At 42.1% G+C, this 27,442-nt stretch overlaps 1 long non-coding RNA gene across 1 annotated transcript in view; it reads right to left on the reverse strand.

Annotated features, from left to right (window-relative positions):
* LOC106509214 overlaps positions 1-27,442 on the reverse strand; it is a 406,803-nt gene that overhangs the window by 157,108 nt on the left and 222,253 nt on the right. The window contains exon 4 of the long non-coding RNA XR_002336987.1: positions 13,446-13,542. This is a non-coding gene — a long non-coding RNA (uncharacterized LOC106509214). The remainder of the gene's footprint in view (positions 1-13,445; positions 13,543-27,442) is intronic.

The raw sequence follows: 27,442 nt of genomic DNA on the forward strand, positions 1-27,442 counted from the left end.
TGTTTGGAAGAGTTAAGTAGAAGGGACAGTCTAAAGGCATGGAGGAAAGAAGACACGATGCAATAATTTTTATTATTATTATTATTATTTTTGCTTTTTTTAGTGCTGCGCCTAGGGCATATGGAACTTCCCAGGCTAGGGGTTGAATCGGAGCTAAAGCTGCCAGCCTACATCATAGCCACAACTCAGGACCTGAGCCATATCTGCTACCTACACCATGGCTCACAGCAATACTGGATCCCCAACCCACTGCGCAAAGCCAGGGATCAAACCCACTAGCTGGATTTGTTTCCACTGAGCCACAATAGGAACGCCCAATAAATTCTTAAGATTGTCAGGAGATGCATGTTCTGAGAATGTGGAAGCTAAATTAGTGCTCTTGTCATAGCCAGTAAGTAATTATTAGGTGATTGTTTTCACAAGTTCAATTCCAGTGCCTCTAGGCACACTGACTAGGTTTTTAAAACAAAGAGATAATCCTCTCTCTTTACAAACTACCACACTGGTATAAAAATGTTTATGGAGATTTTTGAATGAATACAAAGTCCTGGTAAAATCTGCACAGTATCCATAATGTGTTAGATTTTTTTTTTTTTTTTGGCTTTTTAGGGCTGCATGTGTGGCATATGGAAGTTCTCAGGCTAGGGGTCGAATTGGAGCTGCAGCTGCCAGCCACAACAATGCCGGATCCAAGCCATGTCAATGACTCACACTACAGCTCATGGCAACACCAGATACTTAACCCACTGAGCAAGGCCAGGGATTGAACCCGCATCCTCAATGGATACTAGTTGGGTTCGTTACCACTAAGCCACAACAGGAACTCTGTGTTAGATCTTTTTATCTCTATGTATTTCTGTAAATTCTATGCAATAAAACATTTTCATAGTACTTTGAAGTTTACAAAGAACATTTATATTACCTCATTTGATCTTTAATTTCTCCTTGAAAGGTAAATAGAATAATTAAAGATAAGGGAATGTGACTCAGACAGGGAAGGCAATTATCTATGTAACAGTATGATGCATAGAAGAGAAAGGATTTGAACCCTGTTTTTAACTGCAAAGCCAAAGGTCTTTCCAAGCATTTTCTAGATAATCAGCACTTGACTGATCAAGAGGGACAGACTGTAGAATGACACCTCAAGAAGCTTACGATGTAGTGGAAGGATGGACAGAGAAGCCAGTATAAAGCAGTTTGAGAATATATACATAGGGTGTAATGGAAGCTCTGAGGAAAAGTTCATGTATCAGCCAATGGGCTTGTGGAGGACTTGTGAACTGAGTCTTAAAGATTGAGTGGGAGTCACACAAAGGATAGGCCAAAAATAATGAGGAATTTCAGGCAGGGAAAGAATGCAAGCAAATGCACTGAGGCCTCCACAGCTGGGTGGTGGCAGGTGTGAACTCTGTGCAGTTAATTGTTGCTGAAGCAGAAAGGACCAGGCAGGGAAGGCTGATCAATGAGGTCAAAGACATCTGCAGATGTTAGATCATGGAAGCCCTCATACAGACATGTGTCTATAGATACCGGAGAATTAAGCTTTAAGCATGGGCTTGGCCTGGTCAGATTTATATTTCATTAGACTGGTTGACTATGGTATGAGGATATATGGAAGTAAATAGGAATGAAAGCAGGGAGCCTGGTACGAATGCCATTGTAGAAGTCCAGGAGACAGAGAGGAAGCTTGACTTAATTTGGTAGGATTTGATCACTGATGTGATGTGGCAGGCAAAGGAGAAAGAGAAGTTGAGGGTTACTTATAAGTCTATTTATAGGTACAAATAGAAGTTGTGTGGGTAGAAGAGCTCACTTAGGGAGAGTATGAAAGAGTGGGCAAATGTGGTGACTTCCAAAATGTAAAAGGAAGAGAAATTCACAAAGAACCAGAGATAGAATTGCCAGATATTATGAAAATCTCAAAAGGATGAGTGCCCCAGATGAGAGGAAACCAGAGCTTCAAAAAGGAAAAGAATGATTAACAGCATCAAATACTGGAAAGAGATTCAGTGAGATAAGCACCGAAAAACTTATTTTGGATTTGACAACTAGGAAGTTATTACTGATTTCAGTGACAGCTGTTCCAGGGAAATGATTGGGCAAGAAGCCACACTGTAGCAGGTTGAGAAGTGAATAAGAGATGGGAAACTGGAAGCTGTGAGTGTAGGCAATTCTTTTGAGGTATTTGGATAAAGATGCTACCTAGTTAGAGGTGAACATGAAATAAAGGCATTTATATCTTGGTGGGGGTTTGGGGGGGTGTTTGTTTTGTAGGATGGGGAAAAACATATTTTTATATTCTGAGGAAGAAGATTTCATAGAAGGAATGAGAGGTGGTGACTGGTAGAAAAAGGAACAGGGGAAAGGAAAAAGTGGTATCAAGGATACATATACTTTGAGGCTGAGGAAAGATGAGGCAATGAATAGTAAGCTACTGAAAGTTGGAAGAGATCATACCAGAGGGATCAATTTTTCTCAGTGGAGTTAAGAGACATGAAATTCTGCTAAAAATATAGAGCATGGGGCAATGTGTATGAAACTCAAGAAGCGTAGTAAAGGTTCAGAGAATTGCTGAGAAGGAAAGGGAACTCAATCATGGACGCCTAAGTGGGAAAAGTGGACATAAAGGCTAGGAGAGAGCAAAATGATGGAGGGACCAGGAGTCTCGAGGAGGCAAATGCCTGGGGCTACCAGAAGGGAGTTGAAGATTCCTAAGGGGCAGCTCTTCTAGGAAATGGTCCTTGAGTCTGTGACTGAAGTTGAGGAAAGGTGATGGCCTCTGGAAATAAGAGTTCCAGAATTATAAGTCTGGGATGTTGAATGGTCCAATTCTTATCACTGAAACTCCCAGGATGATGATGGCAGGAGTTGGAATTGAAAGAAAGATCATGAATCGGGTGCCAAAGTCTCCAATAAATAAACAGTGGTGAATGGGAAGCCAGCAGATGACAGCAACACGGAAGGGACAGTATCACCAGCAAAGCCTATTAACAACTCCCAGAAAATAAAAATAGAATCTGGGTAATAAAATAAACTCTAACCTTATATTCCTTTTCCTTTCCACTTAGTCCTGTTTCAGTTGCTCATAGGGTCCACATGCAGAGGCCTCGCAGCACCCAGAAGCCTTGCACCCAGCACTTCATGCCAGAGTTCCCGGGGCGAAGCTGTTGCGCGGACGCCTCTCCTCAGGCCGGCTGCGGGCTGTACGCAACTCAAGATGGCGGCCACGTGGAGAGACGCCGCGCCCTGCACCGTGACCTAGAGCAGGAGCAGCAGCTGCGCCAGGCTTGCCAGGACTCCGCCCCCTGCACCTCCCCTCCGAGAACCCAAGAAAGCATCCCCGCACACAGCTGCCTGAAAGCGTGTGCTCTAGAGGGCAAACTAAACTTGCACCTCTTCTTAGTTCGATAAAAGACTAAAACTTCCTTTGCTTCTGAACCAGACTCAGCCTCCTACTGGTTTGAATGACAATGGGCAGGAGGACTCTTGTTGAGGCCTGACTATAAAGGGTCAGAAACAATAGTGGGTTACATAGCCAAATAGAACAAAACCCTAAATAAATCATAATTTTTGCGAAGGTGAAAGCGTAATGTCTATAAACACAAGACCAAATCCAGGAGTAGGTCAACTCCCTTCCCAGCTTAATGGGACACGAGAAGTAGAAGAATGAGTAGCTTCCCTTGGGGAAGTGCACAGAGGGCAATCCAGATCTCAGCAAATGAGGGAGATGAGTGTGGAGTGGTTCACCATGAATCAGGGACCCAGGGGCACAGAGCAGAAAAGGGGGAAAGTCTCAATGGTGAAAAGAAGATTGGATCAGCCTTTCAGCGACTGTGAAGCTAGGAGATGCTGGCCGGGAGGACGTCGGATCTCGTTGTTCTCCCAATCTTTCGACCCTCCCCCATAGCCCCTCAATAAAGTGCATTGATCTCAAAAATAAATAAATAAATAATAAGATTGGATCATTCAAGAAACAGGTGGGAGAGCAGCAGGAGGAGTCAGGTGTGGCCTTTCATTCTATGATAGATAATTGATGAAATGATAGATACCCTGGGTCAGCACCTCAGAGAGTATCTGCCTGGTCTCAGGGAGACCATGAGGGCGGCTGGAGGTTTATACACAGATTTCCAGAGCCTTCCTCTTGTCTCCTAATACTCAAAAAAAAAAAAAAAAAAAAAAAAAAAAAGTATTTTTAGCTCATCCCACATTAATTTTTTAACCAGAATAAATTTTGCAATTAAAAAAAACCAACTCTCAATCTTTTTAAATATGTTAAGTTAAAATGTGCAAAACAACTATTATCTTCTTCCTTTAAAGAGAAACAGAGAAGCCTTTACATCTGCTTTTTCATATTTCACAGGAGAAAAAAAATGGAGCAAGTGATGTGATTGAAGCCAAGGTTGTCTATAAAGTGTGAAAGCACTTCCTTTCCTTTCCCAGGAGCCAGGGCTAAGTCTAGGAGGGAGAGGAAATTAGCATGAAATTTTACTTAAATTACAAGATGGGTGAAGACCTTGCCCAAAGATGGTATCTCCATGTCTCCTGTGACAGACAATGAATGGCTTTCAAAACCAAGGTCATTCTTTTGTTATGTAAATAGTTTCCAAGAAGCTCAGAGACTGTTTTTTGGAATAAGTGTGATGGTGCTGAAAGCCTGCTGACCCAGGAGTTTAGATGGTCTGATGGGTCCATCCTTGCTCTGCTGCCTATTCATTGCGTAACATGCAGTTAGATTCTCTGTTTCCTCGTTTTCAAAAAAATTAGAACCTATGCCACAGAGTTGCAGTGAGGATTAAATGAGATGATGATTGCTTGAAAAGCACCAGATACGTATTTGTCTACACTAGGGTGGGCTGAAATTGATGCTTCTGCATCTACTAAGTCTTGGCCAAGGAAGAAATAGGGAGCAGAATGCAGTAGGGCAGAAACTTTGGGCAGGCAGGGTCATAAATGTTTCTCAAATCTACACCAGATGGGAACCCATCCTTTTTCTGCCTACAGCTGCCTCCATTAATCCATTTGAAATATTTTCAGAGTAAGAGTAGGACAATACACCATTGTTAATTTTCTTCACAATCCAGTCAAGAAACAATAGAACTTTTTTCTTAATCATGTTAAAGGCTCATATATATCTAACTGAAAGTTCATCAAATTAGTTTTTGCCAGAAATACATGCATATATACATAGATATACATGTATATACACAGATACATATGTAAATATATACATAAGTGTACATATATGATTATAATTATTATAATATATGATTACATATTTTAATTCCTTTAAAGATATTTTTATTGAAGAATTAATTTACAATGTTGTGTTAGTTTCTGGTGTACAGCAAAGTGATTCAGTTATACATATTTTTTTCCTATTCTTTTCCATTATGGTCTATCTCGGAATATTGAATATAATTCCCTGTGTGATGCAATTGGACCTTGTTGTTTATCTATTTTATATATGGTAGTTTGTGTCTGATAATCCCAAACTCCTAATTTATCCCTCCCCTACTCCCTTTCCTCTTTGGTAACCATAAGTTTGTTTTTTTTCTTTCTTTCTTTTTTCTTTTTTTGTCTTTTGTCTTTTTTAGGGCCACACCTGCGGCATATGGAGGTTCTCAGGCTAGGGGTCTAATTGGAGCTGTAGCCACCAGCCTACACTACAGCCACAGTAATGCCAGATCCAAGCCAAAATGCATCTGTGACCTACACCAAAGCTCATGGCAACGCCAGATTCTTAACCCGCTGAGCAAGGCCAGGGATCAAACCCACAACCTCATGATTCCTAGTTGGATTTGTTTCTGCTGCGCCACAACAGGAACTCCTCTTTCTTTCTTTCTTTTTTTTTTTTAATAAATCTCATTTATTTCAGGTTCTCTCTTGTTTTGGGGGGTTCTGTTTTTGTTATGGTATTTTTTTCTTTTTTGCCACACAGGCAGTATGTGGACGTTCCTGGGCCAGGGATCAAACCTTTGCCACACAGCAGCATATGTCAAAGCAAGTCATAAGGCCAGCTCAGGTTCAAGAGAGGAAAGAGGATCCATGGGATGAAAGAAGCAGCCAGCCTCCCTGCAAAAGGCATGTAAGATGAGATATGTTTGGGAAATAACCTGCCACATCCAATTCCAGCCTTCTTCTTTCTTTCCTCCTTTCCTTCCTATTCATTAAGTCAAGACCTCTTCTAAATGCCAGGGATACACTCATGCATGAGACACATGAAACCCCAACCCACATGGAACTTAAATTCTAGTGGAACTAAGCAAATAGCCAAATGAGCTCATTTTAGCTAGGGATAAAAGAAAAAAAATGAGGTAAATAAAGACTGAAGTGGGAGCAGGGCAGAGAACCTACTTTAGACTGGGTCATCAAAGAAGCCCCTTGAAAGAGGTGACAGTTGAGCTAAAATTGGGCACAAAGATCCTTAAGTGCAAAAGCCCTGAGGTGGGAGCAGATTTGGGCATGGCCAGTATAGTGACCTAGGGGAAATGGCAAGGAACATTTTCTATATTAGCCACAGATAAAACTGGGCTTTGAACTTGCAAGCTAGAAACATCAATATCGTTCTCAACTCCTCTTTCTCTCATCCCCAGATTTACTGGGCCCACATCCAATTGATTCTTCTAATACCTCTCAGGTGGATCCCTTCCTTTTCATTTCCACTCCCACTCTTGTTGTTCCCTCTCACCTAGATCCAGGATTCACTCTCTTGCCTGCCGCAGTTCAATCTGGTCTTAAAAAGCTGCTTAGATGACCTCTTGAAGATCTAGTGCAGATAGGGCTCAAAAATATTCAGTGGCTCCCTGTTGCCAATGTATGAAGTCCAAATCTCTTAGCTTCTCTTTGGAAGTCTATATAATCTGGTCCCCTGTTTACTTTTTGAACCTATCTCCCCGCTCTCTGTCTAGACCCTATTGTGAGAAGGCCATTGTTTTGAGGTTGAAGTATTGCTTCTCTCTTAAAAATGCAAGTGAAATAACCGAAGTTATAATCTATTAATCTTTCAGTATGCATTAGGAAAGCCAGCTCTTCATGACACCAGAAAATTAGAACATAAAAGAATCAAAGTGAAGAGGGAGGAGGGAAGAGACAGGCTTAGTGCTAGGAGTAAGGATCAAGTTTAAGTCTGATCCTGAAGTGAATAGTTCTTGGGGACAAGTCAAATACATGAAGAGTGGAGGTGACAGAAAGTAGGATGGTAATTCACATACTTTATAATTCACAGAAGGCCAGGGCTTGAAATGACAGTGGAGGTCATCAAGTCCCATCTCTTATCATACAGAGGAGGGTAATCAACCCACAGAAGGGAAATGCCTTGCACATGGTCCCACAGCTAGTCCATAGGAGATCCAGCCTGGTCCTTAGTTCCCAGACTCCTAGGCTGTGCTGCCTCATGTCACTTCCCTCTAATGCATCCTCCCACCAGCTCTGGGGTGGAATGACTTCATGGAGTAAGGCCCAGAAAACAGGGAGCATGATGTTTCTGTAGAATGTAACAAAAAGCCAAGAGGAGGAGGGTTTTCTCCAGCCATCAGGGTTGTATTTTCCCTGGCATACAGTGGAGGCACCCAGGTCCAAAGCGTCTGGGTCAGAGACAGGGGCTCCTTATCTTTGGCTATTCCAATGTGACACATCAAGAAGCTGACAGGAAAATAACCAAGTCCATTTATTTGACTGCCATGATAAGTGAATTGGATCAGCTCTGCAGCAAGGCCAAGGAATTGCTTGGAAAGATGTCATTAGGGTGACCAAGAGAAAAAAATCAACCTCTGGCAGCCAACCCAGTGGGCTCTTATAGCTAAAAATAGTCGTAGCATCACAATCTTTCTAAAGAGGTTTCACATCCATTATATCAAATTCTCCACCCAACACGTCTGTGGGGTAGGTACTATTTTCACTATTTAAGGATGAGGAAATGAGAAGCAGAGGGCACAGTCAAGGTCACATGAGCTCATAAGTAGAAGAGTTGGAATTTGGGCACAGGTCTTATGATTTGAAATCTACATGACTAATATTACTTTGCCTTAAAAAGGAATGAAATTCTAGCACAGGCTACAACATGGATGAAACTTGAAGAGATTATGCTAACGGAAATAAGCCAGATACAAAAGCACAAAAATATTGTATAATCCCACTTATATGAGTTACTTACAGCAGTCAAATTTGTAGGAACAGAAAATAACATGGTAGCTGCCAGGGGCTGGCAGGAGAAGGAGAATTATTATTTAAGGGGTATAGAGTTTCATTGGGGAATATGAAGAAGTCATGGGAATGGATAGTGGTTAAAATGGTAAATTTTATGTTATATACACTTTACCACAATAAGAAATAAAATTAGAAAATATTTTTTAAAAATCCACATAAATGCAGTAATGCATGTTTTCTAACAATTCTAAGTCATACTTTGTACAATGCTGGAAGTGAAAGGAGCCCTTGGTTTATAGAAGAGGAAACTGAGGCCCAAAGAGGGACAATGATGAATGTAGGTCAGTGAGAAGGTTAGGAGCAAAGCACATCCTCCCCGCTCTCCCAATGCTTTCTGTCCTAAAGTACTGTTCTGGCCTAAGTCACCTCTGCCTCTTGTCCAATTTCCAAGGCCAGTGTCTCAGTCATATGTTTGGGTTGCCACAGCACAATACCCCAGACTGGGGGCTCAAATAACAGAAATGTATTTTCTCACAGTTTTGGAGGCTATAAGTCCAAGATGAATGTGCCATCCAATTCAGTTCCTGGTGAGAACGCTCTTCTTGGCTTGCTGATGCACCTGCTATCTGTGTCCTCATGTGGTGGAAAGAGAGGGATATTTCTCTTTCCTCCTCGTCTTATAAGGCCACCAATCCTATCAGATCAGGGCCCCACTCCTATGACTTCATTTAACCTTAATTAACTCCTAAAAGCCCTGTCTACAAGTGCAATCACTTGGGGGTGTTGGGAGGAAACAGTTCGGACCATAGCAGCTAGCCACCTTATACTAGGCACTTAACCATGACCCAGGCCTTGTGTTTTGCAGGAGCCTCCTCTTGTCTTTCCAGTCTTTCATTTATAGAGTGCCCTAGGACTCAGTCTTGGATTTCTTCTTTGCCTATATCCACTCCCTAAAGTGACTGAGGTCAGTTCCACAGCCTTCTCACAGTTATGTCTCCAGTCCTGATCTCTGAATTCAACACTTCCTGCCTTGACAATGCTAACACATCTCAGACTTAATATATCTAAAACTAAACTCTTGATTGCTCTCCCCCAAACTTGCCCCTAGCTCAGTTTTTCCCATTTTAGCAATCCTATTCCACTTGGTGGAAGTCAGCCTTTGACAACTCTCTTTTCATTCTATGAAATCTTTTTGCAAATTCTGTGAGATCTGCATTGAAATGATTATTTCTCATTATACTTCTGGGTATTTATCTGAAGAAAATGGAATAATTTTAAAAGATTATATATATGTATGTATGTATGTATGTATATATATCTCACATACACAAACATGTACACACATCGCTATGTCCATTGTAGCTTTTTGTATAATTTCCAAGATATGGTAGCAATCTATGTGCCCATTAACAGATGAATAAAAGAAGATGTCTGAATATGTATAAATATTCCTGAGCCATAAAAAAGAATGAATCTTTCCATTTGAAACAACATGGATGGATCTTCATGGTATTATGTTAAATGAAATGAGGTGAGGCATATAGAGAAAAACAAATACTGTATAATTTCACTTATATGTGGAATCTAAAAAACCAAACAAGGAGTTCTCACTGTGATGCAGTGGGTTAAGATTCTAACTACACCGGCTCAGGTCACTGTGGAGGCACAAGTTCATCCTCGGCCTGGCAGAGTAGGTTAAAGTATCCAGCATTGCTACAGCCTTGGGGTAGGTCTCAGCTGCAGCTTGGATCAATCTCTAGTCTGGGAACTTCCATATGCTACAGGTGTGGCCATAAAGTGAAAAAAAAAAAAAAAAGGAAAGGATAGGAAAGGAAAGACCAAACATGAAGAAACAGAGCAAAACAGAAACAGACTCATTGGTACAGAAAACAAACTGGTGGCTACTAGGGGTTGGAGGATTGGGTAACAGGCTAAATAGGCGAAGGAGATTAAGAGGTCAAACTTCTAGTTACAAAACAAATAAATCATGAGGAATATAATGTAGAACATAGGGTATATAGTCAATAATATTGTACTAATTCTGTCTGGTGGCATTTTAACTAGAGTTATCGTTGTGATCATTTTGCAATGTATAAAAATATTGCATCACTATGTTGAATACTTGTAATTAATATAATGTGGAATATAAATTATAATTCAATAAGGAAAAATTATTTCCCACCTTTTCCCCTCCAATTCTCCTCATACACATTATCATCATTTCTTGGCCGGACTACTGTAACGGATGGATGTAGCGGATGCTGTGATGCACTATTCAGGTGTCCCATCAGACTGAGGCACGTGTTCCCCCAGCTGCTGGGGGTTTTGGCTGCTGGGGTCTCAAAGTTGCATCCTTCTTTGGGAATGGCCCTTATAAAGGAGATGACTGACCCAAGGTTGCTCTTTCCCCTAGATATCCACCTGGGTCAAGTTCTTACTTAATCCAGGTGTCTGTTCAAATTCCATCTCATTACAAAGGCCCTCTGACTACTTGTATGCAAAATAATATCCCCTTTATTCTCCAGCTCCCTTACCCTGTTTTAATTTTCCTTCATAGCATGTATCAGCCTCTGACACAAATTTACCTGTCCATTTATTTACTGTTCTAGAATTTAAGCTCCAAAAGAGGGGGGGAGGTGGGTGTCTGTGTGTGTGTACATGTGCACGGGTGACTGCTTAGTCCCAGCATCTAGAACAGAATATGGGTGCACATGGTAGACATTTGTGTCAGTTTCCTCTTGCAGCTGTAATGAATTACCACAAACTTAGTGGCTTAAACAACACAAATTTATTACTGTGAAGCCCTAGAGGTCAGAAGTTTGAAATGGATCTCATTGGGCTAAAACCAAAGTGTAAGCTGGGCTGCATTCCTTCTGGAGGCTGTAAGGTAAAATATGTTTCCTTGCTTTTTCCAGTTTCTAGATGCTTCCTGCATTCCTTGGTTTGTGGTACCCTATCTTCAAAGTCAAGCAGCAAAACATCTTCATATCTCTCCCTGACTCAGGGCCCCTCCTGCTGTCCTCTTCCACTTCTAAGAATTTATGAGATTATATTGGGTCCATCCCATTAGTCAAGGATAATCTTCCTATTTTAAGGTCAGCAAATTTGCAAACTTAATTCCCTTTGCCATGTAACCTAACATATTCACAGGTTCTTGGGGTGAGGACATGGATACCTCTGAGGGTGCCATCATTCGACCAACCTCAACACTCAATAAATATTTTATAAATAAAATGATTAATTATGTAATTTCACTCATTCAGCAATCCCTTAAAATAAGTGCTATTATTCTCCTTTTTTACAGTGAAGGAAATAAAGCCTAAAAGGTTAAGTTGCTTGCCCAAGTTCCCCTAGCCAATAAATAATGGAACAGAATTTCAAATGTAGACAGGCTGACTTAGTCTCTGCCCCTACTTGCTTCATTTTCCTGTAATTGCCAACTCACAAATCTATCTCTCCTACTAGATTCAGAGCTGCTAGAGGGCAGAGACCATGGCTTCACATATTTGCAAACTCAAAGCCCAGGCTAGGACCTGGCAAATAGCAACAAGAGCAAAAACAATGACAGTGGGAATTTACTGAGCACTTGACATGTGTCAAATGCTGTTATAAACATTTTACCTATACCCCAAAATATTTATTGAGTGCATGTTGAATGGATAAAACCATCTTTTCTCAGTAAATCTCGATAGCCACATTTTTAGCCCTATCTAATACTCAAGCTCTGTACTAAATGTGCAAATTGTCATATTGAATTGGAGAGGCTCTAAAATATCATCAAGAGTAGGTTTATTTCTGTCTTCTGGTCTGAATCCAGAATTCCAACTCATCATCAATCAGTCTGTCTAATGAATGAACATTCACTGTGAATAGATTTATCCATTCTAGATTAAGACTTTGATTTGACAAACTGGAAAATAATGACTAAGATACACAGAGGTCTTCCCAGTTCCCTAAGCATGTTCATATATACATATAATTCTCACAATAGCAATGTACAAAGAGGAAGGATGTATTAAGTATTCCCATTTCATGACACAAAAGCCTAGACTCAGAAAACCTGTATAGCTTGCTCAAGGTCATCCAAGTAGTGAGGACCACAGTCCAGATTTCTTCCTTCTAATTCAACACTTCCCTGCTGTATCGTGCTGCCAAGTAGAATACATATGCCTTTTAGAAAGGGGACTGCCCATGCAGACTGGCAAAGCTCAGCTTCCATGCAGATCCGTGGGACTGTGCCAGCTCCTCAAATCTGGTTTGCCCACTCAGATCACCCAGCCCTCTCAATTACGAGGTTTACAATTTCTCAGTCTGCACAATGAAAGAGAGGCCCTATGAATTCAAATCACCCTATAAAATCCACCCAAAAAAAGGAGAGGGAACAATTGCCATTGGGATGGTTTATTATTTGTCCTTAAATATATATATATATATATATATATATGTGTGTGTACATATATATATATATATACGTATACACACACACATACACACACACACACACACACACACACACACACACACATATATATATTTTTTTTTTACTAAATGTAAATTCTCTATAATATGAGATCCAGGGGAAGAATTTAGCAGATTTAGGAGATTTCTATACTGTTTTGTTTTTATCCACTTTTCTAAGCATCCATTCTATTTCCACCGCACTTTGAATAGAGTGCAAGAGAACTCAGGCTCTGGGATAAAGGGAGAAAGGAGAATCCTCGAGTTACAGAGCCTGGCTAACCCCTTTTCTGTGAATCTCTGTGTGCTCCTTTGTGCAATGATGAAGAGATGGGAAGAAAAGCACTGTCCCCACATTATCCACCACTAGGCCAGCCAAAAGGACCTCTGATTCAAGGAGCACAGCACACCCCACTGCAGGCTTGTTCCCCTTGAGTCCTCACTACCAGACGACACTCTCAGGGAACTCTCCCCACAGCAATTGTCCATGATTTGGGGGTCAGGAGCTGCCACAGGAAAAGTATCTGATTCCACTTTCACACACTTGTTGTGTCAGCCATCCAAGTACAGAAGACTGTTTTAGCCACATTTTCACTACTCAAAGGCAACAGCACAGGGAAAGAAACCCACTTGTCAGAATCAATGAAGAAATCTTCCAATTTATTTCTAGGCTATAATCATACTGAATTCACCTCATCAAACATCCTACAAGGACTGTTATTCCAAGTGACTCTGGGGTTTCTAAGTTCAATCTATACTGTACACTCTAGCCAGAGAGAACTTTCTTCCATTCATGTCTGTTTTCCAAATTGTCACCAGAGTGATTGTTCTAAAATACTTACTCATTTATTCCACGAGTTGCATTTATTCAATTGTTAGCAGGTGCCAGCCACTTCTCTAGGTATGGTGAGTGATCAAGGCAGGCAAATATCTGTTTGTCTAGAGAGAGGAGACGACATTAATCTAGTAAAAACAAATAGACAAGATGAATTCAGATACCGTATTAATAGAAAAAAAATAAAAATAGGTCTTGGGACAGAAAGTGATGTGGGTTTAGGGCTACTTTGGTGGTTAAGTCACATTTGAACCAAGGCCTTAGAGATGAGAAGGAAATTGTGCCAAGATCTAAAAGAAGAGCATTTCAGACAAAAGAAGGAGGAAACCCAAAGGTGGAAATGAGCATGGCTATCTTCAGAACACAAAGAAGGCCCAGGAGGCTGGAAGATATGACTAAAGAAAAAACAGTGAGAGCTGAGGCAAGAGAAGTAAGGTGGAACAGTAGCAGTAGAAAATAAAATACATAGGAATACTCAAGACAGAGCTTAGAGATAGAGCTCCTAGTACTTTCTGATTTATTTGACATAGGACATAGGGGAAAATCATCAATGATGACTGAATTTTTGGCTTGAGCAATTGAGTAAATGGCAGTGCCATTCTGAACAGGGTTATGAAGGGAACAAAGTTGGGAGAAAACAAGTGTTTTGCTTTGAATATATTACGTGTAAAATACCCACTAGACAGTCAAGTGAAAATGTCAAGTCAATAGCTGGATATACAAATCCAGAGGTAAACAGACAGTTTAGGCTAAACATAGATTTAAATGTCATTGGCATATGTAACTATTACTTGCAGCCATGAAATTCTGGGGGAGAAGGGATTAAAAAGAGGGAATAAAAAGAGGGAATAGCAGAGTCCTAGAGCACTCCAATTTCCAGAGGTTCAACAGTGGAGGAGGGACCAGCAAAAGGTATTAAGAAATCATGGCCTGCGGGGTGAGAGGAAAAGAAAGTGATCAAGAAGAAGGGAGCAATTGGTTAACTGTGTCAAGAGTTGCTAGGCAGCTTCGTGGAAAAAAAAAAAAAAAAAGGAAGCGAAGTGACCAGCAGATTTAGCAAAATGAAAGTCCTCAGTGACCTTGAACTGAGCGGTTTCAGTAGGATGATTCACTCCCTACCTGGCATGGCACTCACCTGTCTCACTGGCTTCATCTCCCAGACTGGAGCTGGTAGATGCCTTGCAGGCAAGTGAGCAGGTGCTGAAGGGTCTTAAAGGAGAGAACAGGTGACAGGGGCCAGTACCTCCTGGAGGGGAAGGCTTTGTGTGTGAGGGATGTCTGAGCTTTTACTTTAAGGTGCAAATGAGTTTGCAGAACAGTGAAGGACATCAAAGATAGAAGGCAGAGAAACCTATGTAAAGACACAACAGTGAAAGGACTTGCTTGGTATGCCTTGAAACAGTGCAGTGGTTGAGCAGGAGCTCCCAAATAATAGGTCCATGATCCTAACATCTGGAACCTGTGAATATGATCTCATCTGGAAAAAGAGGTCTTTGCTGGCATAATTAATCTAGAGATGACGTGGATTATCCTGGATTATTAGGACATGTGTCCTTATGAGAGAGAGACAGAGGGAAATTTGAGACAGAACTGAGGGGAAAGATACAAAGATGGAGGCAGAGATGGGAGGGATGCCATCACAGAAAGGTGTGCCTGGAGCCATGGAAGCGGGAAGGATTCTCTCCCAGAGCCTTCTGAGCAAGCGTGGGCCTGCCAACCTTGATTTCAGACTTTTGGCTTCTAACACTACAAGAGAGTATATTTTTGTTGTTTTAAGACACCAAGTCTGTGGTAATTTGTCTCAGCGGCCCTAGGAACCTAATGCAGATAGACAGAAGTTCATCACAGCAGGAGTTCAGGATGCTTTGCTGAACCACTTTGTGACCTCCTTCTATCAGATGTGTATTGGAACCATGCTCGCCTTTCCTGGTAGCAAAGAAAGCAGCCACTTAGAGCTAGCCTGGCTTCTTTACAAGGAAAGCCAGGCTTGTTAGTTGAAACCAGACATAATAGTGAGGACACCTATGTTCCTAAAGAGACAAGGCCAAAATATGCTAATGGAAGGGAAAATCCTTTCCTTTGCAGGACTTCCAATGCGGTTGACTCATTTTAAAAACAGACCAAAAACCCTCCGCTGCCTGGATGAGGCATATCTGCCTCATGTAACCATGCAAAGAAATTAGCCACTGCTCTCAGTGGAGATAATCTGAGCTGGAACTATGGACTCATCGTCACCCAGGGGATCAGAGCCACCCCCGTGTCTTGCTGTGGGACTCACTGAAACCTGAGGTGTCACTCACATTTAGAGGATCAGAAAGAGAGACAGAATAGACTCTTGGGCAGAAGACTGCAGTGAGGACCCCACACTGCAGAGCTGAAGAAGAAATTCCGTGGGGAAGGATACCCCACAGAGATGGGAATCCATCATCAGAAGGGAGACATCTTCCAGGAGGACCTAAGGCCCCCTTGTGTGACATAAAAGAACAAGGGATCGGTATCCAGATTTCGTGTCTGATACTATTTGTCCCTTCTCAGATCTGGGACAGAACCTTGTCGAATGTCACCACTGTCCATTGTGGAGGTCTGGTGAAGGCTGGCGGGGCAGGCTGGGGAGGGGAACATGGGGATGGGATCAGGTTAGTTGCTTCTCTTCTCTGGGACTGGGGGTGGCTGCTGTGTCTTGCACCACCCTGTCCCTCCCCGCCCCAGGCCATGTTCTGATGTGAAAGAAGTCACCATGGGTGACGAAAGCAGCATAGAAACCCCCACCCCAACTAAGCTGGGAGTAAAACCAAGGTACTGAGGTTTTCTAGCCATGATTAGATTTGCTTTTTATAGAGATCATTCTAAGAGCAGTGTGGAAAATGGAGTGCTTGGGAAGAAACTGGTAACAGAAAGATCACGTTCCAGAATGTTTAAGTAACAGTCCAAGAGAAAGTGAAGAAGACCAGATGAAGGCAGCGGTAGTGTGGGCAGAAGCACCCACTGAAGAGGGGGCTCTAACTTGGGAGACTGAACTGAGAGCTGTTCTGTTAACCAAGATCTGGACAGAAGGCAAGGGGAAGACTTCTCCATCCAATTCCTAGCCTCGGGAAACTGGGGTGTTGGAATACCAGGGCTCCTCGGGGTCAAGAAAATTCCTGGCCATGTCTATGTTTGAAGCTTTTGGTGATTTAAATAAAAAGAAGAAATGCAAAAACAGAGCCAAATAAACCGTGGTATCTCTTAAATATTTGCTTTTTAAAAATCATGGCTTAAACCACATGTACAATGCTGAGTATGTTTGTTTAGTCTTCAAAGGAAGTCATAGAAATTATCAATTTATTTATTATATCGTCAGGGCTCTGTTCTCATAAAGAAACACAATTTTCTCTTGTATGACGAGAGTCTTCTCCTAGGTTTGGCAGTGTCTCACTGAGACTGTGTGCATGACCCCAATTAGAGAGGAGGTTAAAAATAGACATCGGGGGCTCAGCATGATTGTGAGGCCTAGGCATGCAGTCCTCTGGATAGACACTGAGGCCTGGCTGTGGATGTCAAATCCTTGAAAAACTGCCCAAAGAAATAATTAATCCAAAGGTGCTGGTTGGAAAGAGCTAGAAGCCAGAGAGCGCAGGCTGAGAATAAAGCAAGGAAGCAAAGGGGGCAGAGCCGAAAAGCACCCCCAGGCCTCCCAGCTGGCAGCCACTGGGTGGGGATGTGCTCTGAGAGTGTCAGGAGAGTCTGGAGCTGAATCATTCTGTCCTTGCCATCAACTGGGCAAGAATAAAAGCATGTTTCAGGGGTACCCAGAGCTTCTGATCAGTGGGAGTTTGTCTCCCTACCATGGCACTCTTTTGAGCCCTATGTCCACTAGATTGGCCTTTCTTCATTTGGATTTTTTTTTTTTTTTTGTCTGTTTTCTATTTCTTGGGCCGCTCCTGCGGCATATGGAGGTTCCCAGGCTAGGGGTCCAATTGGAGCTGTAGCTGCCGGCCTATGCCAGAGCCACAGCAATGCAGGATCTGAGCCTCGTCTGCAACCTACATCACAGCTCACGGTAACGCCGGATCCTTAACCCACTGAGCAAGGGCAGGGATCAAACCCGCAACCTCCTGGTTCCTAGTCAGATTCGTTAACCACTGCGCCACGACAGGACCTCCTGATTTGGATTTTGACCTATATTTTCTTAACCTCTTACTCTTCTATCACTAACACTTGGTACATGTACTATGGAACAGTAGAGAACAGGGAGAAAAGCATTAGTTTCCAGGTTACAAAGATCTAGCTTCAAATTCTTAGGCACAGCAGTACATTATTCTGAGCCTCAGTTTCTCTACCTGTAAAATGGGGGTTATAGCATAGGATTTGTTGCAAAGATAAAGAGATAAAGAGATGGTTGTGAAGGTGCCTTGTGATTTAAAGCACCACAGGCACTAGCCCAAAGTGAGGTCATCCTTATTGTGGTTGGTGTGGGAACTCCCCAGGCCCAGAACCCAGAGTCAGGGGTTGTAGCCACAGCATTATGACTTGCAACCTAAGGTTCCACACAGCTGCAGCCCCCTCCCTGTGACTCAGTGCCATGAGACACCCTTCACCCCAACTTCTCTTTCTTTGCTGCCTGTAACTACCTGTCTCAGTCCAGCTGGCTCCTGCATGGCCTAAATTGGATCTGCTCTTGCCATATAAAATGCCTTGATCACTATCCTGAGTGGTCTTTCACCACCGTACCTGTTCTACAAGGGCCCTCATTTGGGCACTGACTGTGAACATACTTGGTCTCTATTGGTGGGAGGAGAAGAATGAGGGGAAGCAAGACCCTACTGACCCTCCACCAAGTACACTCCCATGGACAAGGCTTTATGTTCCAGCCTAGTTGTTCAAAGCCCAGCTAACATGTAACCTCCTTCAGAAAGCTCCCTGATGTTCCAGATTCTGAATTCTGAGTCCCATCTGCCTCTTCTAATGGGCATTTCAAGACAGTGACGTGAATTCATATAAATATTTCCCCACCATAACATGTGCTCCTTGACTTATCTATGATTTACCTAGGTCTCCCTCACAGTGCTAGACATACAGCAGATGCTCAGTAATGTTTATTGAGATTAAAACAAATCCTCTCATTAAGATTTTCTATTTACCAAAGGTATCTTTTCCCTACTACGATCTGAGTGCTTTATAGCAGAGGTCAGCAAACCAAGGCCCACCACCTGTTTCTGTAAATAAAGTTTTGTTCGGACACAGCCACGTACTTTTATTTGTTCGGTGTCTATCTCTGCATTCGTGCTACAGTGGCAGAGCTTAGAATCATAATAGAGACCTTACAGCCTAAAATATTTTAAAAAATTTTTTGGTTGCCCCTGTCCAAATGTTCTCATCTGCAATACAAGGATAATAACAAACATCACAAAGCTGTTGTGAAGATCACAAAGGATAGTAGATGCATGGATGTAAAACTGTTCTGCAGACAGCATCCACTCTGCCCATCACAACGGTCAGGATGAGGCTGGACATCTCACGTGACGATGTGAGACGTGTAAAGATTCACTTGGGGGATGGCCTGTCCCACCTAAGCTGACACCTGGTAAACATACAGTGCTGCACAAATTCGGAACTCGAGTATCTGCCCACCAGGAATCCAATCCCCGCCCCCAGCCTCCAGGGCAGACTCCCCACATATGACATTAATTCAGATGGGGCTCTGGCTGCTGGAAAGAATGAAATAGGCCCTTGAATGTTCCTGTTTCTTATTTATGATAAATGCTCTGAGAAGTAAGGAAGTCCTTTAATTAATGCCATTGGCAGATTTGCATAACTGCTGGTTGTGGTAGATAAGAATGATTTTTTACTTGATTTGACAGAGCTAACATGCAAACTCCAAAATATTTTCAATTAGCCTCCTAGCTAGCTATCAACATGGATCACACACTTCCTAAGGTGGGCCTCTGAGTCTTGAGGAAGTGGCATGTTTCAAGACCCAAGGGAAGTGTGGGTGATGGGGTAGGCTGGCGGGGACACAGCTCAGATTTGTACAGAAAGAGACATTTCCCTGTGACTGAGTTGGAAGAGGTGTTCATCATGAGGGCAGAGCCGTGACTGATTTGAAGGCCATGCTCTTTCTGGCTTCTGGCTGCCTGTGGGCTTGGCTGGTAGGATGGGAGCAAATCTCCTCATTGTGGACATGAAGGACAGCCACCATCATCAAGCGGAGTTGTTTCATCCTCCTTAATGAGATACGAAATCTTCCCCAGAAAGGGGAAGTTGCGTGGGGATGAGCTTGACTCCAGGCCCCTCATACCCACTTGGCTAGTCTCTCCCCAACTCCTGCTGTGTCCGTACTTTACTGTCCATCAGAAAATGTCACTGCCATCATCACACTGAACCTGGGGAGACAGGGATCTCAACGCTGATTGTGTAGAGGAGGAAACTGAGGTCCAGAAATGAAACACTGCATGGGGCTCCCACCAGTGGCCATACACATAGGAGCCTGGCTCCCAGCCCCATGGTCCGGCTCTCCACCGTGCTGCCCACTGTAGCCATGGTCTCCTGCTTTTCCGACCCTGACGACAAAACTCCAGGCTGGCTGATACTAGCACCAGCAGTGAGGCTGGACTCTGCTAGGACCAGACTTTCTGCCTGAGACTCCCCACACTGGGTGCCCCCAAACCCTCCTCCTTGTGTTACTGACACCCAAGTCCTGCTGGGGTTAGGGTAAGGAAGGGGAGGAAGCAGGGCACAAAACTTAAGGAATTGCTCACTCTTGGGGTCATGTAATTCCTTGTTATGAGGATTAAATGAAATAACGAAGTGCATAGAAACAGAACCTGCACACGGAAAGTGCTATGAAACCACTTCATATTGTTATCAATAGTAGTAGCACTAGTAGGCGTAATATTGAGAGAATCTCTGTTAACTAGAGATGAAATTAATTTTTGTCAGTGAATAGACTGTGACGATCATAAAGCTATATAAATGTAAACTATTGTTCCAGAAGTTCTTATGCTACTTTGGGGGCTCAACTGTCCCTGAATGAGAGAAATTTGGCTTTGCCTTATTCATAGCCACAAGTAACCTGCTAGGCTGCCTTGCGCCTCTTACATGCCAAGAAGCCCGGACTCCATGCTGGAGCTAATAGGAGCCACTGAAATATTTCAAGCTGGAAGTGATATGGAAAATCTCTGTTTGACGAAGATTTCTCCGGCAGTGGAATCTTAGACAAGAGATGGCTGGAACTGAGGCAGGGAGTCCATTGAGAGATAATTGAATGATCCTTGAGAGACAATGAGGTCTGAAGTAGGGCAGGGGTATTAGGGATAAGAAAGGACCAAGCAAGAGAGTGTAGATGAGGAAGTGAAATCTGTTCATCACTCCTGGAAAAACAACTGTGAATCAGTGATACCATCTTTATCCCCCAAAGCAAACAGATCCTTCATTAGTGCTAGCGATTGGGAGCTGTGTGAGGTTTGGTACCCACTAGCTGCTAAACATGCATATAAAAGGAAGCACACCATATGCTGTGATGAGTTTATGCCAATTGGCCCCACTCAGATATATACTGCTTTAATTTTAACACTTTATTTGAACAAAACTCTACTTCTAATGAAGCATAGGATTCCCAGAGTTTCTTCCTGCTGGCCAATTTGACTTGATTTCTTTCCTTGGTGATGAAATGTCTCTTTCATTAAGTAAGGATTTAGATATCAACCCAACAGAACAGGAAACTTCACAGACAGATAAAATGAGATGACTCTGAAGGCAATGAGCCCCCTGTCACTGGAAGTATTCAAGAAAAAGCTGGATGGCCACTTGATGGAGTGGCTGCAGAGAAGACTCAAACATTGGAAGGTGAGGGGGATGGTGATGTTAGACTTGATGACCTTTAAGTCTTTAAGAACCATGAAATTCTAAGAGGTTGAATCACAAACGTAGCAGTTCTTGGCTGAGCAGGGGAAGCCCATAATCACAGAGTCAGAATGAGGATCTAAGGTTCTTCCAGCAAATTCAGAAGTTAAAACTGCATTTAGGGAAGAAATATGGACAACAAAGCCATACAGCCTGAGACATAAGAATGGAGATGTTAACTTTCGACATTATCCTAAAGAGCCTGGCACAAATGAGAAACTTCTTTTAGGGATAAGAACTAGGGAAACACTTCAGTTTTCTCTATTTAACTGACCATGTATCTGTTTTTACTTTGGCCATTAGGAAGCTCAGGACCTAATTTGCACACGGAAATAACAACCATGCAGATCAGTCTGTTTGTCCTCAGTGCTCCCCTCTTTTCCTACCTCACCACCATGCTAGCCTCTTATTTTAATGTGTCCCTTTCCTAGACCTAACACTGTTTTTAATCCATAGTTTACCTTCTGTTGCTTCCTATAAACTACATCAACTGTTCTGAGAAACACGGAGGGAAATAAATAAGAAAACAAATAATAAACCACCATGTTATTGGATTCCACTGACAAATTGTGAGGAAACAGCAGGGGGAGCATTACTCTGGGAGCTGCTTGAGGTGTCCGCCATCTCTCTGCTGTGGTGGGAGTGTATGGAACATGCGTCTTGAACTTGGGCCCCCTTCTGTACAGTGAGCTGAAGCACCGGCTGGGACTGGGCTTTAGCTCCCAAGATCTCCTCCTCCTAGTGTCCTGCCGAGGTTCCCAAGTGCATCTCCAGATGCTGCCCCTCTACCATGTTCAGGCCTCCCCTGGACTTTGAGGTTTCTTGCCTGTAGACAATATTTGAGGCTTTTTATTTTATTTCATTTTATTTTATTTTACTTTCTTTTTTTATTTTTTAAAACAACACACACATATAGTACTCAATATGTTTCTTGCACTACTTTGAATACTTTCATATAGTATTCATGTAAATTTCATAATGATTTTATGACAGAGGTACTCTTTATGCCCATTTTATAGATAAGATAACTGAGGCCTTTACAGATTAAAAAAAAAAAAAAAGTCACTAGTAATTGACAGAGCCAGATTCAAAATTCAGGCAACCAACCTCTGAGTTCATGCTCTTAACTACATGTTCCTACAAATCCAATTATGACTTTGGCTAAGCTCCCTGACCTTATTACAATCCCTAACCTGGATTATTAGCTCTGCTTGATTACCGCCCTCCTGCCATCCAATTAAGCCAAGATTTTTCTGAGTACCTACTCTGGGTCAAGCTCTATGTTGCATCAGAGACAGGAGTCAAACATATACCTCACTCACCCAAATCCAAAGAGAAATTAAATAAACGCTTATGTGGAAATTTCAAGATGGGCTATTTCAATGGGACTTCCACTGGTGGAGATAGTAATAAAAGCTGGTGAGGAAGAGCATTGCAGGCAGAGAGGAAAGCATGAACAAGGCCACTTTGGACATGAAAGTACATAGTATGTGTCCCAGGGTCTGGCTCTTGGCTATCTCTCCAGTCGGGTCTGTCTCACTCTTCCCATTCAGCTGTTTTTAATACATATTTATTGAGTGCCGACTATGAGTCAAGCGATGTTCTAGGTGCTGAGGACACAGCAATCAAGAAGATAGTTTCATTCATGACTTCTACAAGGTAATAGAGAGATACAGGTCATTATCAAATAAAAATATAAGCCAAATAGTGGTAAGTATAATGGAGAATAATATGCAGCGTAATGGGACAGAGAGTGGCGGAGGGTCACTGTTACAGAAAGAGTGATCTGAGAAGGCCTCTTTGATAAGACAACATTTAGCATAAACTCAAATGGGATGAAGGAGTGAGCTAGGAAGGTATGGTATGAGGGTGTTATAGGTAAAAGGGAGAAAAAAATGCAGGTGCCCAGAAAATGAACTATGTTTATCATTTTGAAGAATAGCAAAACAAGGCTGGTGGGATGGGTGAAGGGTAAGGAAATGGGATCTGATCTGCAGAAGGGCTCTGGACCATGTGGTGTCTTATTCACTGGTATAAAGACTTTGGATTTTATTCTCTAGGCAATAGGAAGCCACTTCAGGCTACTGTGGGCCAAAGCATTACACCCACATGAGCCTTTCTAAATCTCATTGGAAAACCAAGTTCTGTCCTACCACAGGGCCTTTACTCATGATATACCCTCTGCCAGGAATGCCCTATCACTTTGCTGAGTTAGTTCCTGTTCTTCTCAATGCAGTCCCTCGGGGAAGCTGATCTTGACCCTCCTAAATAGATTAGATTTCCCTGCTAAACAATCTCACCATTCTATACTTCCTCTTTGCGGCACTTATCAAAACTACCATTACATAATATAAACAGTTACACAATATAACTTTCACTTATTATTGTTTCTTCCACTAGACAGTGAGATCCACGAAGCAAAACTGTGTGTTTTTTCCTCTCTAACCCCATATCTTCAGTACCCAGCACAGGGTCTGATTCTTAAGAAGTGCTCAATAAACATGTGTTCAATGAATGCAAGAATAAATGAAGGATAAGGATGAGAAGCCAGGTTGGAGCCTCTAACCCTGGGTTGGGGAGAAATTTTGGCCTATAAATCATAGAAAAGCCACATACAAAGCATAGGAGGGATCTGGTTCAATATACAATGAGGCCAAGCTCCTGATAGCTACGAGCAGGAGAGATGGAAAGGTGTAAAGATTGGAAGCCAAAAGAATAGAAAGCAATTTTTAAAACTGGTGGATTCCCTGCCCTTTGTAAAGTTCTCATATTAGAAAAATTTTTATGTTGTGGATGCTTTCATGAATCTGAGGATTCACAAATCCTCAAGGTATATCCTGTAGGATTCCACTATGGATGGTGATAGTAATCAGCTAGCACTATGACCAAACAACAGCAAAAACAAGTACCAAGTAGCAGAAATCATACTCTATGGGGGTTCTGAGAACTGGGTTTGTTCATTCATTCATTCATTCACTGTTCATGCAATAAATATTTATTACTGACCACAAACTAGGGGCTAGGCCTTGGATAGGCATTAGATTTAGGCTTTGTTTGTTGCCTAAAAGTATACAAACTTGGACAAGTCATTTCAGTTCTCATATAAGGAGGAAAAGAGCTTCCATTTATAAGGGAATGACCTTCCCTAGCACAGGGAAGTACAGAGCTCTCCATGACTCGAGCTGGGTCTCTACATGAGAAGAGATGATATAGTAAAAGGCCTTAATTCTGTGCCTTTGAGTTTCCTTTCCCTCTTGGGAGTTCTCACTTTGATTTCAGCTAGCACCCTCAAAAATTCTAGAATGGTTGTCCTCACCTGCTTCGTGACCTCACAAAACCCCTCCTCACTCTTCAAGGCCCACATAAAGTGTCAGGGCTCTTGACAGCTTTCCTGGCTCCCTACTCCACAAGCAAAATGAATCCCTCTCATCCTGCCCTGCTTTAAGTACTCGATGCAATGAGTATTGTACAGCTGACTACCCCTTGTGACTTACAGTTGGGTTCATCTGAGAACTGTGCTTTCTCTCCTAGTTTTCCAGCCTTCAGCTGAGTTTCTAAACCCAGAGCACATTCTCTGTAGCTAAATGGATAAAAAGCCACGAGGCCAGCAGAATAGCTGACAAACCATACTGGGATAAGAAGTAGTTCAAACAGACTTACTATGACCATAAAAAAGAGACTTTTCAACTAAAAAAGCCAAAAATAGCATGTAGTGTCTCTGTAAAAAGAGGAAAAGACAATGGCAGTTTACTGAGCCATCTGTGTTGGGATGTGCCCAGGTCTCCAGAGAGGAGTTTAAGCCTGAGGTGACCTGCCTTTGACATGTCTTTCAGGCCTTGGGATCCCTAACTTAGGGTTGCTAATAACTTTTCTAATGTTAATAATTAAGGGACAAACATAAGATAAATTTTTAAGTCAAGCAGTTCTTCCAGGTATACCAAAGATACATACATCTACTACATTGCTTTCACTTTGTCTAAAAAGCAAACTCCTTTACTGAGTACTACTCTGTGTGGGCATTGTCCTCAGTGTCTCGTATGTATCATGTAAAACCAATACGGTGAAATGAGGTAAGTTGTTTTTACACCCCCCACCTTGGGACACCTCTCAGGGACAAAACTTGAATATAATTGTAAGCAATATTTTGATAGACCATTTGAAACATGAGACCCCAAAGGACATACTGAAGTAACAACAGATGAGTGCCCAAAATTTTCTTATAGACAGTCAGATGATTACTAAATGGCAGGGCTTTTGAACTACTGAGTAGCAAGATGACTTTAGATTGTGCAATGGTGTGCACGTTCTGGGAAGAATGAATTGTTCAGAAATAATAGAGAAGAGGCTGAAGACAGTGTTCTGGAGGGATCTTGGGGATTGTGCAAATCTCACTGTGGGATTTCCCGTCCCTCCTGGGAAATCACCAGAAAATTCTTCTTTATTCTCCAGTGCTCTTAGGACAAGAGGATTATTTGATAGGATATAAAGAAAATGAAAGTCAGCAGACATAGAGGAATAGTCATAAATCTAGTTATGTTTAATCCACAACACAATGAAGCAAAAAGTATTGCCCTCATCCTACAGATGAGAAAACTGAGGCTTTTATAGAGTGGCTGTGTAGCCATTCAAAGCACATCTGCTTGATTCCAATGCCTACAATTTTAACCATAGTAAATATTTCCCTCTATGGTTCCAGGACGATTTCCTGCTTATCAAAAGTTTGATAAATTTGGTTATTGATCTGCCTAATTTTAAGCTATATTAATAACAGGAGAAATAGTTGTACACAAAATAGAAGGAGAGGAACGCTTCCAGCCATGGAGTGTAAGTAGCCTACTGATCCCATCTTCAGAAAGAAACTAGAAGTGAAACTTCAGCAGGAGGAGTAATTGCATGTAAGGGAAGGGAGCAGCCACTGCACACATGGGCACATGCTGCTGAAAATGAGATTTGAGTTATCACCGCCATAGTCTCGACAAACGCCCACCATGGAATGACATCACTGCCAAAGTCCAATTAGCTCAGAGAAGACCCTGGCACTGGATGATGTTCCTTCAAGATGGCATGAGATTCCAGATATAAATTGGGTCCGCACTGGGCGATGATTCAAGGAATCATATTGGCCAGTTCACAGGACAGCTTGGCAACCAGAAATACTTTAAACAGGCTTTTGAAAGTATATCACCCCCTAAAAAGACAGGGGTGTAATTACACCCCAGATCCTTCAGTAAACATCTAGAAAAAGAAATGCAGAGGTTCTCTGTAAATGGTGTGGTTATCATGGCATAAATCATACTTAAAGATGGAGGAAATTTTCTGGAGTTACTTTGACTTTTCAGGAAAACAATTGTTAAACATTTAAAACAGCAAAACTTCCTCACCCTTTATAGATCTTTATGAAAGCTGCATGCTTTCATGTCCTTCATCTCATCTTATCCTCACAATTTGGTGTGATTATTTCTGCCATTTTATAGATGAAACCCTTATGTTTAGAGAGGTATATTTTGAGGATTATTTGAGAGCAGGAATTTTGTATCACTCTTGTTTGTGCCATCAGCATGACATATCACAAGGATGCTATGAATGTGAATAGAATGGAATATACTTGAGTAGAACTGAGTGACTTTCCCAAGCCAGAAAGTAACAACAGAACTCGCAGCTCAGTATGCATTTCCTGATGTGCTGCCACATCATTCAGCGCCGTGTTTACCATGCACCTGTTTTGTGCCTGGGCATATGATAAACACTGGAGGATCAGAAAAGCATGGAGAAAGGCCAAGCATAAACAAAGCATAAGACATGGTTCCTGTGAGAAACTGAATATAAAAATGGACAATGGCCAGACCATATAAGAAGACAAAACTCTGATCAACAATCTGCAGCCATCAGTCTAGGAAGCCAATCCACTATCTACAACAAACAGTCGAGGCAGTCAAACAGCAACTCCTGTAGTAATTAGCCCTAAATGTCGGGAATTGATTGGTAACTGACGGCTTCCCTAATTTTTGTTATTTCTTCCAACTTAGAACCAACCAGAAAAAGCCAAACATGTACTACCAGCCAATCACATAGACGGCCCCAATCCTAGCTACTTGTCTCCAGCTTCCCCATGCCAGCAATCTT

The sequence above is a fragment of the Sus scrofa genome, chromosome 1 (genome assembly GCF_000003025.6).
Source record: "Sus scrofa isolate TJ Tabasco breed Duroc chromosome 1, Sscrofa11.1, whole genome shotgun sequence".
In the NCBI taxonomy this organism is placed as follows: domain Eukaryota; kingdom Metazoa; phylum Chordata; class Mammalia; order Artiodactyla; family Suidae; genus Sus; species Sus scrofa.